Source organism: Humulus lupulus, chromosome 7, assembly GCF_963169125.1.
Source record: "Humulus lupulus chromosome 7, drHumLupu1.1, whole genome shotgun sequence".
NCBI classification, from domain to species: domain Eukaryota; kingdom Viridiplantae; phylum Streptophyta; class Magnoliopsida; order Rosales; family Cannabaceae; genus Humulus; species Humulus lupulus.
This window is the reverse complement of record NC_084799.1, coordinates 148,124,742-148,141,019: the sequence shown is the minus strand read 5'-3', so window position 1 is coordinate 148,141,019 and position 16,278 is coordinate 148,124,742. Positions and strand designations below refer to the sequence as shown.

The window sequence follows — 16,278 nt, the reverse complement described above, 5'->3', positions numbered from 1 at the left end:
TATATAGTAATAATTCATAGTTAATCAATTGTCCATAACTATCACATAATTATTTCTTTGCACTCTAAATCAATATTTTGAATCCTACGTACCCACACACATTCTTGTGTGTTTGATGATTGGTCTGGAAGATCAAGGTGTGAGCTTTCATAATAAGGATAGGAAGATCGTTGATTTATCCAAAAAGATTTGTGGACTCTTGATAAGCTACAAGAGATAATATATGATCTATATGTGTTTGGTTTAATATATCTATATATGTATGTATAGGATCTTATTTATATAAGTCTATATGCATGCTCCCTATAAATATATATTTATAACAATATACATAGTAGAAAACATAAAAACATACAAGCATGTGAATATTATAGAGACATGTAAATACAATAATAAAACAATTAGAGTACTTACAAGATGCGTAGCGGAACAATGACTACACTCTTTGGATTCCCTAACCTTTTATCCTTGTTGAATGCTAGGTATTTTAAGGAATCCATACCGCTTTGAAATAAGACCACAGTCTTCCAAGTCTTTTTCTAAAACAACCTAGTGTTTGTGTGGGTAAGTCTCAACACATGAGAAGAGAATTCTTAGAGAGAAAACCAAGAGAGAGTGAGTGGCTAGGTATAAAATATTAAGAGTGAATTTTTACCTTGTCAAATTCATCTGACCTAATGCATTCTATAACACTAATATATATATAGGCAATTAGCTATAACATAAAATATGTTTTAGTTTCCCATTTTATTTTAATTATTTAATAATTATAATTAATTAAATACTTGTCAATATTAACCAATTATAATTTTGACATTTATTTAATTAATTTCACTAATATTAATATCAATATTAACAAAATTGTTCCAATTGGCTATAATACTCTTTTTTTGAGACTTTGCAATAAAAACCTCAATGTTTCTTGTATTTCTTTTCTCACAAAATATCAATAAATAATTTAACATTATTTATTTTCATTGACCTAGTCAATGTGATATTTTTATAATTAATAATTACGTTAATTATTCAAGACTACTAGGTCATTTTTATAAGAGATGACATGGGGACCATGGATCCATGAACTCAAGCTTGAATAAGTTACCATGAGTTTATTTATAACAAATAATCTCACTACCTTATTGATTCCTGACTCCACTATAAACTTAGAATTGCACTCTTGAATTCATAGAACACTTTACACCAAATGTAAATACGTTATCCATTGTTATAACCATAACCGTCATTCAATATTCTATAGATGATATACTAATGAGACGGGTGAAAATTACCGTTTGACCCCTCATTGGTATTTTATCCTTAACTCCCACCTAAGTTCCTTGTAAATGACATTTCTGTAAACTTAATTACAGAAATGAGTACTCTATCAATTTAACACTTGACCAAAGCTATAAGGAAATCAACATTTCACTTATTAAACATAAGATATAGATTTTACGTCTATGATATTATACTACCAAATCTTCAATATGTAAGTATGAGCTAGTCCGTAGGGTAAGCTGGTAACAAACAAATCAAAAGACTTGAATAATACAATTAACAGAATATTAATTACTAAGAATTAAGATTGAATTGGCCTATGGTCAACGTTGTGATATGATTAGATTAGATAATAACAATACTTAATTATCTTATCAATAATCAATATCGATCCAGTCCAATGTAATAAAATACATCTGATCTTATCTACTTGGTTAGTGCCTTGGATAAGACATCACACCCCGAATGTGTAAGTAGATCATATCGTATATTACCATATCAGTGAAACTCCAATACACTGACTTAATTTTAGGACTCGTTCTTTTGAACATATAATTACTATTATAATCAACTGTGACCTAGTCATTATAATTGTAATTATTTATATGTTCAGGATTTTATAAATGTTTGCATTCTAATAATCATGTAATAAAATAAGCAAGCAACACGATTATCAAACTAAATGATTTCTACTTCTTTTATTGACAATATAAAATCGTGTTACATGTCCGACATGGTTTTATAAGGGCATAAAACCCCAACAGTATGATCCTGGCTGGTATTAATATTTTTTAAAAAGATTCATTCCGCTGCGCATTCTGATTTTCATATTTAATACCAACAGGCGGCCATTGCAGCAACAAATGAAGTTTTGTGGGGAGGGATGATTTGAATCATTTAATGCTCTCAATGAAAACACCAAATCGGTGACTCCATTTTTCGTCAACCAAAAATGAAAGAGAATTAAACAATTGTAAAATAAGAACACAAGATTTTTTATGTGGTTCGGTAGTTAAAATCTACATAAGTCCACAACTCACTTTTATTAATCAATTTTGTGTTAAAGCCAAGAGGTAATTTCACAGAATTTCTGAGTAAAAGAATTTTGCATGAAAACTAAATGAATACCACCAGTCTATTTATAGGACTAGTATCTGATTCTCCTCCGGGTTACAAAATATCTTTATTCAAATTTGATTTACAAAAGCAGTTTATTTCAACATAAATATCTAGTTAGTTTCATATAAAGGTGGAACTGTTCATCCAAGTGTTGATGTTCCGCTATTCCAGGGCTTTTAACATGCTTTCGAGTTGATCATTGGCCTTAATTCGAGCTGAAATGATGAATTACTCCCAAACCGATCTCTTTATCTTTGCTCGGTAATTTCATCACCATTGTCCCAAACTAATACAACATCTTATTACATAAGTTGTAAATAATAATTTAACCTTCGAGCTCATTATTTATCTATTCAAGCTAAGATTACCCATCTCAAAAATCGGGTATAACACTAATAATATAAACCATAACTTCAAAAATATTTTAATTTATCTCTAATTAATTTTCTAATACTATGTCAAACAGATTTTTATATGATTAAATGGTACTCATTTGTTAATATGTTTTATATTATTTACTTATTCAAAAAATACAACAATATTAATTCACTATTTAATGAATTTATTACATTTTATATTACTGTTCTTAACAAAAAAATAACAAGACAATACGTACAAGCAAGTAACTTTTACCTAGTATATATTTATAAAAGTAGAAATTAGATTGGGTACCCAATTTTAGAGAATGATATCTATTTTTACCCACGTTTTAATTTTTTTATATTTGTACCCACTTTTTGAATCAGTATTCCAACAATACCCTTTTAGAGTTTATTCCGAGTATTTTCCCATTCTTCTCACGATTCCCCTCACCTTCTCTCTATTTCGACCTTTGAGCTTCCCCTGTCTATGGCGAGCTTCCCCATCAGCACCTTCGAGCTTCCCCTATCTGCAGCAAGCTTCCCCATCACCACCTTCCTGCTTCCCGTCTCTCCGGCGCCGGCTATTATTCGACAACCGCGATTGTGACGGCAGCTCAATCGATGGAACTGACCTCCTATTGAAGCAGACCTTCGATTTCTTTTTCTTCCCTAAGGATGGAGCTGACCTCTGATTTCCAATATAGCTATTTTAGAAGCTTGCTTTCTTATAGTAAGGTATGTAAAAGAATTTGTTTAATATTTTTGCACTCCATTTGTTTGATGAAAGTCCTCATTAAACATCGAATTGTTTATTTTCTTATATAGTGTTCTCATTGTTTGTTTTATTTTGATGAAAGTACTTTTTTTTTTTCTACAAAACTTTAAAGTACAATTTTCAGATTAGTTGTAGAGTTCTTTTGATAGTCATTTAAATTGAAATAGTTTTGCTTGAAAATGCATAAGAATGAATTCCATCTTTATTGCTTGTAGCTCTACCGGGAGTGCCTTCGCAGAGCTAAGTATATTGGTCACAGGGTAATTTTTTTCTTCAAAATTGATTTATTCATTGGTCACAGGGTGTTTGCCACATCAACTCCAAAGAATTTTGATGTCTTTTATCCTTACTTACATCTGTTGTTTCCACTTTCATATCTCCATGACTTTCCTAAATTAATGAAAGCCAATTCCTTAGACCAAAGTTATGTATAATATGTTATAAGAAAATGTTTAGTTATCACCCATATTAGAGAGAAAGAGAGAAATCAGGCTCTCCTAGATCTACATATAATCTTCTTAATCTCAATAGACAAACCAAATTGGTTATAAAATCTGGTATGCAAATGAGACCCTTATAGTTTCATGAATAATACCTTCTACATACTCTAAGGCCCGTAGAGGAGAGGTTGTATATTGATTTATATATTGTCTATATGTTTAATTTTGTATTAAGTATGCTTGGTATCATTTGTTAATGATCTATCACTAGTTTATTAATTATTCATTCATGGAATACTAGGAAAATGCAGAACAATGATATTGACTATATATCTTTTATATATTTGAAATTAGCTAATTTATACTTTCCTTATAGAAAAACTAAGCATTAAGCTTGTGGTGTAAACTAGTTCACTGATCTAGTGGTCTAAACTAATTGATTTTTTTCATTATTGAAAAAAAAATGGAGAAAGGGTCCTAGTTAAATTGCTGTAAAAGTAACTACTTTGAAGTAAGATATGATTGATTGGAGTTTTGAGATATGTGCATCAGATTAGCTTAACAATGGAGATGTTTACTAGTATTAGTAAGATTGTTAAGTATTTGAGGCTGAGCTCTTTCTGATTATTTTTTTTATATTAATGTCCTTTTAATCTAAGTTAACATTGGGTCCTTACATTTGTCAATTTTAATTATAAATTGATATATGTTTCTTCTTTTTAATTGTAATTGTATAGTCCTTACCTTTGGTTTGCTGGACATGTAGAATCAGCAAGTAAGAAAAAGTTAAAGTGACCATCGAATTAAAAATTTATTTGTACTAGTAATATGGTAAAAGAAATATGGTGGTACCTTAAGACCAGATTCTTCATTATTATTGTTATTTGAAGAATTCCCAGCCTTTTTTCTTTTCTTAGTAGTCCTTAGAGCTGACAGGTTATCATTGACATCAGCAGCCTCAGACTTCACAGTAGACTGCTTTTGTAGGTTTTCCTTGGGCTGGCGAGGACCTTCAGTTTCCTTGTTTGCAAACACATGTTCTGAAGTAACAACACTCTCTTTATTTTCCTTTGCAGCAAGCCCAAGCTTTGTTGAGTTCCCCTGATCTTTCTCTTTTTAACAGCCAATATCCTCAGGAACCTTTTTCAATTTGAGATTTACAGATTCTGGAAGCTTTTCTTCGACCTGTGAACCGTCTAATTCTGATTTAATATCTAACAGGGACTTAGTATCAGCTTCCTGATTCAATGTACTCATTTTTCTCTTTCCACGACTCCTTTGATAGGAGCCTATATTTTCTCTTATGTTCTCATCAAGTTTAGGTGCCAGCTCTTTCACATTATCAGTTGTTGTTGAAGTTCTTTTCTTTGAAACTGAATTTTTAGAAGGTAAACTTTCGATACTCTTCTGATCATCAGTGTTTCTAAGACGAGATGACCTTAAAAGTTTCTTTCCACTAGACATCCAAGAATTATTATAGTCTTCCTTTGATTTCATTAATGAATTTGGTTTCCGTCCTCGCTTTTTGATAGCAGAATATGGCTCACTTTCAAATTTTTCTACCTTAGTAGATTTCATTAAAGAATCAGTTTCTGTCTTCTCTTCCGTTAAAGTATTTATTGAATTTTCTCTTTCCAGTGGGGCATCCTCTACATCCATCAAAGAATTTAACTTCTAGACTCTCTTTTTGGGAGCATTGTCTGGATCACTTCCAGTTTTGTTTGCCTTATCTGGAAAGGAAAATTTTCCTTTAGCAGTATCTCTTGACTCAGTTCTTCTGAGGTGATCTTCTTTTGGATTCTTCAAAGAATTTTGCATCTGACCTTTGCTTTTAAGAGCTGAGTCTAGATCACTTTCATGTTTCTCTGTCTTAATTAAGATTGAACTGCTAGGTTCAGCATTACCTCTTGAATCAGCTCCTTTGGAATTGTTTTTCACAACATTCTTCAAAGACTTTGGTTTCTGAACTCTCTTTTCTCGAATAGATCCTTGTTCAGAAACATCTTTTGAATCAACTCGTTTAGGATGCTTAATACGCTGTAATTTTTTAAAAGAATTGTTCTTTTTATTTTTTGGAAAAGGCATTGGTGTGAATAAAATACCTTCTCTTTGATGGCCATCATTTCCTATACAAACAACATCTTGTACAAGACCATTCTTCCCCTGCTGCAAACAAAAATAAAATTTGTTACAAAAGATTTCAGCCGAAAAAGAAAACAGTGATGATAAGGCAATTAGCAGTTTTATACTAAATCTTGTAGCAGCCAAGTGTATAGAATTAATTCTATGACAAACAAATATGACATGATGTATTTAATAGTTCCCTCCATTTCAAAGATCGTTTATGTGTGATGTTTATACATATCACATATTTGGCATGCCAAACAAATTTGGCATGCTTTCTTATGATGATTTCAAGGTTATAATTTAAATATAGTAATTTGATTTTAAATATGGAATTATTTATTTTGGTTTGATTATGTGAGGCATACACATGATATATGTAATGACCCATATTTTTAAGACTTGATAATACGGAAATATAAATGTTTTCATTTAACCAAATGTCTCAAAAACCCGCATATAAAAAAAAATTAAAAGTCGTATAGACATACTTAACATTTAATACAAACATATTTTATAAAGAGTAGAGTGAGTCTAGTTTATGAAAATAATACAACATTTCCAAAAATAAACGGCTTCCCAAAATGTCAGTCCACATGTACATACGCAAGGTAGACTCCAGCGCTCACTGGTCTACCTTGCCCTTGTTCTTACCTACAACAGGAAAAAACTAGGTAAGTGAAAACACTTAGTAAGTTCAACTATAAAACAAGAGCATGCAGGGAATTAGGGTTCCAGATTCATCCGGACCCTACACAATCAATTTCAAGAACGCAAAAGCGTCCTGACAAACTTATGGTCATGCCTGATAACCAATGAAAAATTATTTCATATAAACAGATTAACCAATGGCATCAAAATTTAAAACATAAGGTCTAAGTTTTAATCATTTAGGCTTAAATCATAAACATACTCCCTTTAATCTATATAATGTAATGTGTGAGTTATATCCAAAATCTTTATAATTTTAAACCAAAATGCATCAAATTTTGAACCACAATGCTAAATGACATCAAATTTTGAACCACAAGGAAAAATGGGATCAAATTTAAATCACAATTTATAATTTTTTTACCTATTAAGTTTTATTTAAAATACAAGTCTCTTTAAATTTTAAATTTAAACCACTAATCTTTAAATTTAAACCACAAGGCTTAAAATGTAAACCACTGCCTTAAAATTTAAACTGCAAGCCTTAAATGACTTAAATTATGAACCACTAAACTTAAATAACATCAAAATTTAATCCACAAGATTTAAGTTTTAATCATTTTGGCTTAAATCATAAACATACTCTCTTTAATCTATATAATGTAATGAGTGAGTCTAATCCAAAATCTTTATAAAGTTAAACCAAATGGCATCAAATTTTGAACGACAAGGCTAAATGGCATCAAATTTTAAATCACAAGGCTAAATGGCATCAAATTTAAACCACAATTTATAAATTTTTATCCATTAAGCTTTAAATATAAATCAAACCCATTTAAACCACAATGTTTTAAATTTAAACGAATAAGCTTTAAATTTATACCACTAAGCTTTAAATTTAAACCACAAGGCTTAAAATTTAAACCATTTGCCTTAAAATTTAAACCGCAAGCCTTAAATGACTTAAACTATGAACCACTAAACTTAAATGGCATCAAAATTTAATCGACAAGGTTTAAGTTTTAATCATTTACGCATAAATCATAAAGATACTCTATTTAATCTATATAATGTAATGTGTGAGTCTAATAAAAAATCTTTATAATTTTAAACCAAATGGCATCAAATTTTGAACCACAAGGCTAAATGGCATCAAATTTAAACCACAATTTATAATTTTTTATCCATTAAGCTTTAAATATAAATCAAGACCATTTAAACCACAATGTTTTAAATTTAAACCACTAAGCTTTAAATTTAAACAACAAGACTTAAAATTTAAATCACTTGCCTTAAAATTTAAACCGCAAGCCTTAAATGACTTAAATTATGAACCACTCAACTTAAATGACATCAAAATTTAAACCACAAACTCTAAGTTTTAATCCTTTAGGCTTAAATCATAAACATACTCTCTTTAATCTATATAATGTAATGTGTGAGTCTAATCCAAAATCTTTATAATTATAAACCAAAATGCATCAAATTTTGAAGCACAAGGCTTAAATGACATCAAATTTAAACCACAATTTATAAATTTTTATCCATTTAAGCTTAAATTATAAATCAAGTATCTTTAAACCCCTAGGTTTGAAATTTAAATCACTAAGCTTTAAATTTAAACCACAAGGCTTAAAATTTACACCATTTGACTTAAAATTTAAACCGCAAGCCCTAAATGGCTTAAAATATGAACCACTAAACTTAAATGGCATCAAAATTTAATCCACAAGGCTTACGTTTTAATCCTTTAGGCCAAAATCATAAATATACTTTCTTTTAATCTATATAATGTTATGTGTGAATCTAATACAAAATATTTATAATTTTAAACCAAATAACTTAAAATTTAAATCACTATTTATAAATTTGAACCACAAGGCTTAAATGGCATCAAATTTAAACCACAATTTATAAATTTTTATCAATTTAAGCTTAAATTATAAATCAAGAATCTTTAAACCCCTATGATTGAAATTTAAACCACTAAGCTTTAAATTTAAACCACAAGGCTTAAAATTTAAACCACTTGCCTTAAAATTTAAACCGCAAGCCTTAAATGGCTTAAAATATAAACCACTAAACTTAAATGGCATCAAAATTTATTCCATAAGGTTTAAGATTTAATCCTTTAGGCTTAAATCATAAACATACTCTCTTTTATTCTATATAATGTAATGTGTGAATCTAATAAAAAATATTTATAATTTTAAACCAAATGACTTAAAATTTAAACCATTATTTATAAATTTGAACCACAAGGCTTAATTGACATCAAATTTAAACCACAAATTATAATTTTTTATCCATTTAAGCTTAAATTATAAATCAAGTATCTTTAAACCCATAGATCTGAAATTTAAACCACTTGCCTTAAAATTTAAACCGCAAGCCTTAAATGGCCTAAAATATGAACCACTAAACTTAAATGGCATCAAAATTTAATCCACAAGGTTTAAGTTTTAATCATTTAGGCTTAAATCATAAACATACTCTATTCTAATCTATATAATGTTATGTGTGAATCTAATACAAAATATTTATAACTTTAAACCAAATAACTTAAAATTTAAATCACTATTTATAAATTTGAACCACAAGGCTTAAATGGCATCAAATTTAAACCACAATCTATAAATTTTTATCCATTTAAGCTTAAATCGTAAATAAAATATCTTTAAACCCCTAGGTTTGAAATGTAAACCACTAAGTTTTAAATTTAAACCACTTGCCTTAAAATTTAAACCGCAAGCCGTAAATGACCTAAAATATGAACCACTAAACTTAAATGACATCAAAATTTAATCCACAAGGTCTAAGATTTAATCATTTAGGCTTAAATCATAAACATACTCTATTCTAATCTATATAATGTTATGTGTGAATCTACTACAAAATATTTATAATTTTAAACCAAATAACTTAAAATTTAAATCACTATTTATCAATTTGAACCACAAGGCTTAAATGGCATCAAATTTAAACCATAATCTATAATTTTTTATCCATTTAAGATTAAGTTATAAATCAAGTATCTTTAAACCCCTAGGTTTGAAATTTAAACCACTAAGTTTTAAATTTAAACCACTAAGCTTAAAATTTAAACCACTTGCCTTAAAATTTAAACCGCAAGCCTTAAATGTCCTAAAATATGAACCACTAAACTTAAATGACATCAAAATCTAATCCACAAGGTTTAAAATTTAATCATTTAGGCTTAAATCATAAACATACTCTCTTTTATTCTAGATAATGTAATGTGTGAATCTAATACAAAATCTTTATAATTTTAAACCAAATGGCTTAAAATTTAAACCACTATTTATAAATTTGAACCACAAGGTTTAATTGACATCAAATTTAAAACACAAATTACAATTTTTTATCCATTTAAGCTTAAATTATAAATCAAGTTTCTTTAAATCCTTAGGTCTGAAATTTAAACCACTAAGCTTAAAATTTAAACCAATTGCCTTAAAATTTAAACCGCAAGCCTTAAATGGCCTAAAATATGAACCACTAAACTTAAATGGCATCAAAATTTAATCCACAGGGTTTAAGATTTAATCATTTAGGCTTCAATCATAAACATACTATATTCTAATCTATATAATGTTATGTGTGAATCTAATACAAAATATTTATAACTTTAAACCAAATAACTTAAAATTTAAATCACTATTTATCAATTTGAATCACAAGGCTTAAATGGCATCAAATTTAAACAACAATCTATAAATTTTTATTCATTTAAGCTTAAGTTATAAATCAAGTATCTTTAAACCCCTAGGTTTGAAATTTAAACCACTAAGCTTTAAATTTAAACCACAAGGCTTAAAATTTAAACTACAAGCCTTAAATAGCTTAAAATATGAACCACTAAACTTAAATGATATCAAAATTTAATCCACAAGGTTTAAGTTTCAATCCTTTAGGCTTAAATCATAAACATACTATCTTTTAATCTATATAATGTTATATGTGAATCTAATACAAAATATTTATAATTTTAAACCAAATAACTTACAATTTAAATCACTATTTATAATTTTGAACTACAAGGCTTAAATGGCATCAAATTTAAACCACAATTTATAAATTTTTATCCATTTAAGCTTAAATTATAAACCAAGTATCTTTAAACCCCTAGATTTGAAATTTAAAACACTAAGCTTTAAATTTAAACCACAAGGCATAAACTTTAAACCATTTGCCTTAAAATTTAAACCGCAAGCCTTAAATGACTTAAAATATGAACCACTAAACTTAAATGACATCAAAATTTAATCCACAAGATTTAAGTTTTAATCCTTTAGGCTTAGATCATAACCATACTCTCTTTTAATCTATATAATGTTATGTGTGAATCTAATACAAAATCTTTATAATTTTATACCAAATGGCTAAAAATTAATCCACTATTTATAAATACCACAAGGCTTAAATGACATCAAATTTAAATCACAATTTACAAATTTTTATCCATTTAAGCTTAAATTATAAATCAAGTATCTTTAAACCCCTAGGATTAAAATTTAAACCACTAAGTTTTAAATTTAAACCACAAGGCTTAAAATTTAAACCACTAGCCTTAAAATTTAAACCGCAAGCCTTAAATGGCTTAAAATATGAACCACTAAACTTAAATAGCATTAAAATTTAATCCACAAGGTTTAAGTTTTAATCCTTTAGGCTTAAATCATATGCATACTCTCTTTTAATATATATAATGTTATGTGTGAATCTAATACAAAATCTTTATAATTTTAAACCAAATGGTTTAAAATTTAAATCACTATTTATAAATTTGAACCACAAGGCTTAAATGGCATCAAATTTAAACCACAATTTATAAATTTTTATCCATTTAAGCTTAAATTATAAATCAAGTAGCTTTAAACCCCTAGGTTTGAAATTTAAACCACTAAGCTTTAAATTTAAACCACAAGGCTTAAAATTTAAACCATTTGCCTTAAAAATTAAACCGCAAGCCTTAAATGGCTTAAAATATGAACCACTAAACTTAAATGGCATCAAAATTTAATCCACAAGGTTTAAGTTTCAATCATTTAGGCTTAAATCATAAACATACTCTCTTTTAATCTATATAATGTTATGTGTGAATCTAATACAAAATATTTATAAGTTTAAACCAAATAACTTAAAATTTAAATCACTATTTATAATTATGAACCACAAGGCTTAAATGACATCAAATTTAAACCACAATTTATAAATTTTTATCCATTTAATCTTAAATTATAAATCAAGTTTCTTTAAACCCCTAAGTTTGAAATTTAAACCACTAAGCTTTAAATTTAAACCACAAGACATAAACTTTAAACCACTTGCCTTAAAATTTAAACCGCAAGCCTTAAATGGCTTAAAATATGAACCACTAAACTTAAATGACATCAAAATTTAATCCACAAGATTTAAGTTTTAATCCTTTAGGCTTAGATCATAAACCTACTCCTTTTTAATCTATATAATGTTATGTGTGAATCTAATACAAAATCTTTATAACAAATGGCTAAAAATTAAACCACTATTTATAAATACCACAAGGCTTAAATGACATCAAATTTAAACCACAATTTATAAATTTTTATCCATTTAAGCGTAAATTATAAATCAAGTATCTTTAAACCCGTAAGATTAAAATTTAAACCACTAAGCTTTAAATTTAAACCACAAGGCTTAAAATTTAAACCACTAGCCTTAAAATTTAAACCGCAAGCCTTAAATGGCTTAAAATATGAACCACTAAACTTAAATGACATTAAAATTTAATCCACAAGGTTTAAGTTTTATTCCTTTAGGCTTAAATCATATGCATACTATCTTTTAATATATATAATGTTTTGTGTGAATCTAATACAAAATCTTTATAATTTTAAACCAAATGGCTTAAAATTGAAATCACTATTTATAAATTTGAACCACAAGGTTTAAATGACATCAAATTTAAACCACAATTTATAAATTTTTATCCATTTAAACTTAAATTATAAATCAAGTATCTTTAAACCACTAAGTTTTAAATTTAAACCACAAGGCTTAAAATTTAAACAACTTGTCTTAAAATTTAAACTGCAAGCCTTAAATGGCTTAAAATATGAACCACTAAACTTAAATGGTATCAAAATTTAATCCACAAGGTTTAAGTTTTAATCATTTAGGCTTAAATCATAAACATATTCGCTTTTAATCTATATAATGTAATGTGTGAATCTAATACAAAATCTTTATAATTTTAAATCAAATGACTTAAAATTTAAATCAATATTTATAAATTTGAACCACAAGGCTTAAATGACGTCAAATTTAAACCACAATTTATAAATTTTTATCCATTTAAGCTTAAATTATAAATTAAGTATCTTTAAACTCATTGGTTTGAAATTTAAACCACTAAGCTTTACATTTAAACCACAAGGCTTAAAATTTAAACCACTTGCCTTAAAATTTAAACCACAAGCCTTAAATGGCTTAAAATATGAACCACTAAACTTAAATGACATCAAAAATTTTACCACAAGGTTTAAATTTTAATCCTTTAGGCTTAAATCATAAAATACTCTCTTTTAATCTATATAATGTAATGTGTTAATCTGATACAAAATCTTTATAATTTTAAACCAAATGACTTAAAGTTTATACCACTATTTATATATTTGAACCACAAGGCTTAAATAACATCAAATTTAAACCCCAATTTATAAATTTTTATCAATTTAAGCTTAAATTATAAATAAAGTATCTTTAAACCCCTAGGTTTGAAATTTAAACCACTTGTCTTAAATTTTAAACTGCAAGTCTTAAATTGCTAAAAATATGAACCACTAATCGTAAATGACATCAAAATTTTATCCACAATTTTTAAATTTTAATCATTTAGGCTTAAATCATAAAGATACTCTCCTTTAATATATATAATTTAATGTATGGTTGTAATTCAAAATCTTTATAATTTTAAACCAAATGGCTTAAAATTTAAACTTTGGCTTCCATTATATTGCATAGAGAACCCGCTGAAGACTTCCAAGGAATAATCCAGTCCCATTTGGTATCTGCACACAGTAGATAATATATCCATTTCATTTATCCAATTAGTTGACCAATATTTTGACTTAATAACCAAAAAAATGAGGAAAAAATTTGTTTCTTAGGAGAAGATATATGATATTAGAATGTAACTTACTCCAACAAATGTGTCTTTTGCAAGTACAGCATAGACAGTCCAAACTCCACCATTCAAGAAAAAGACAAGCGAAAGAAGGAATGGCATGTACTCAACACTTTTTGTCAAATATACTATTTTCTGTAACATCAAAATGTAGCATTAGACTAAAACAGATTCACTTGAAAAAAAATAAAGAAAGAATTGAAATTCTTTGTTCTGCATACCGGAATTCTCTGTCTTGGAAACTGTCCAATATTTCCTACCAAAGAATTCATGTAATATTAGACTCTGGTAGGAAACCGAGCTACTGTATTTCAGTAAAAGATGGTGCAAAATATGACTTGGACCCTTTCATAGAGATCCTTACAATAAACATTGTGTCAAGCTTTCTCAAAGCTGGCAGGTTTATATAAATATCAGCTCTTGGTCTACTTGTCATTATGTGAGAGAATAAAAGGGAAACAAATATATATGAAAAAGGTTCATAACAAGCAAGAGTAGAGTAGAACCAAATGAATTTAATTTCAGCCCATGAATCATTCATGTATGTATATACCTCTAAGGCTGTTCCATCTCTCAAATTTTGTGATGTGGCGGGGATGAATTCTACTATGCAATCACATACAGACAGAAGGCCGTCCATTTATCTCTTCCACTTAGCTCTCTTCTCAGAATTTAGCGGCTCTAGTCTCAAATTTTGTCCAAAAACAGTAGCTGAATATAAAAAGAGATGTGAGATTGAAACAAGAAAGAGAAAATAGTCATATTTGCTTAATCTCAATAGAATATTTAATTTACCATAGAGATTGGTTATGGAATTTGAGATAGTAACTGCAGTACAAACTCCTTTCCCACTCCCGGACACGTCTTCACCGAGCAAAAGTTTTGCAAATCTTTCTTTCATCAACTAAAGTTCTGCCATAAATTCCATTCACTCAAGTCAGTATATTCCTATGTCTTTAAGACAAAACTAGTTAGTATAAAAAATAACTTGAAAAGGCTATCAAAACACACCTGAATCCAACACTTCTTGATCATTGAGTTTGTGATCACCAACTAGAGACTTGTGTTGCTTCATGCCTAGTCTGGTAAGAACAGAATGGTTATTAACTCCGGTGCCAGACTTTAAGGACTTCAAGGCGTGCCAACATGAAGGAGAAGGCTCACTTGAATAGCTTTGATCATCTATAGGCTCAGAAAAGGCAGAGGTCTCTGAATTAGTCCAGCAGTAAGCAAAAGAGTCACCACTATTTGAGTGTTTTAATTGAAAATTCTGTATGATAATAAATAAATTTGCGAAAACTTCAATGTAACAAATAATTAATGAAATAATGAACAAGCAAATAGAGGGGACAAAAGAGATACAACACACAAGGATACTGGAAGATGTAAGGCCCAGTTTCAAGTGATATCCTTGACGGCTCATTTTCGCCTCTTGAGAGGATCTTAAACAAAGCTTTGACTTGCTGTTTGTAAAATTCAACATCTCTAATATCACGGCCATCATCGAGTCCCTCTGCTAGTAGAAGACCGTCAGTAACCCGAGCAATCATTGTTAGCTTCACCATGCTGAGAACCCAAATTCCCAAATATCAAACTTTAACTGCACAATATATCAACAGTCAGTTACAGAAGCTCAAATTTATATAGCAATACTTATAGATTCAAGAGAAAAAAGAAAGAAGAAACAAGAGAAAAAATCTAGAAAAAGACGAAAAAAAAAGCACAGAACTTTTAGAGCCAAATAATAGTTTAGAGAGTGAAAAATCTGTAATTTCATTAACAAGCCAGTAAAGGTAACGAACATATAAATATCTATTGATGGATGGTGGTGTAGAAGGTTAGAGGGAATGGTAATCGGTGATATTGTTTTTAGAAGAGAACCATGTGGTCAAAGGTATTTTTGGAAGTTTGTGATAAAAATGGATAGAATTAAACTAAATATATTTAGAGAGTAATTTTAGTTAAGTATTCATTAAATTGGCTAATTTTCAACTTATCCCTTTATAAAATGGTTATGAATGAGTGCAATTTTGTTTTGGTCGAGGAATGGGACTTCTTCATCCCCTCAATTGGAAAAAAAAAAGAGAGAGAGAGAGAGAGAAAGGTGATGCGGTCATGAACTATGGAAAGCATAATTAAATAGTTAGTGATTTCGATATTTTTAGAAAACATAACATTTCCCATATATATAGATTAGGAGGATCAAATCAATGTCATTAAATTGGATGTAAAGTTCCATTTAACATAACTACTTGTTGACGGTCCATAAACCAACACCACATTTCTGGTTGCGTGGATTCTTAACAAAACCCAAGCAAGCAAATCTCTTGGTTGGCCGTA

The 16,278-nt window shown here is 28.5% G+C and overlaps 1 pseudogene; it reads right to left on the bottom strand.

The window, feature by feature from the left end:
• Positions 1-14,231: 14,231 nt before the first annotated feature.
• Positions 14,232-15,862, bottom strand: LOC133792277 (rop guanine nucleotide exchange factor 3-like; annotated as a pseudogene).
• Between the last annotated feature and the right edge of the window lie 416 nt (positions 15,863-16,278).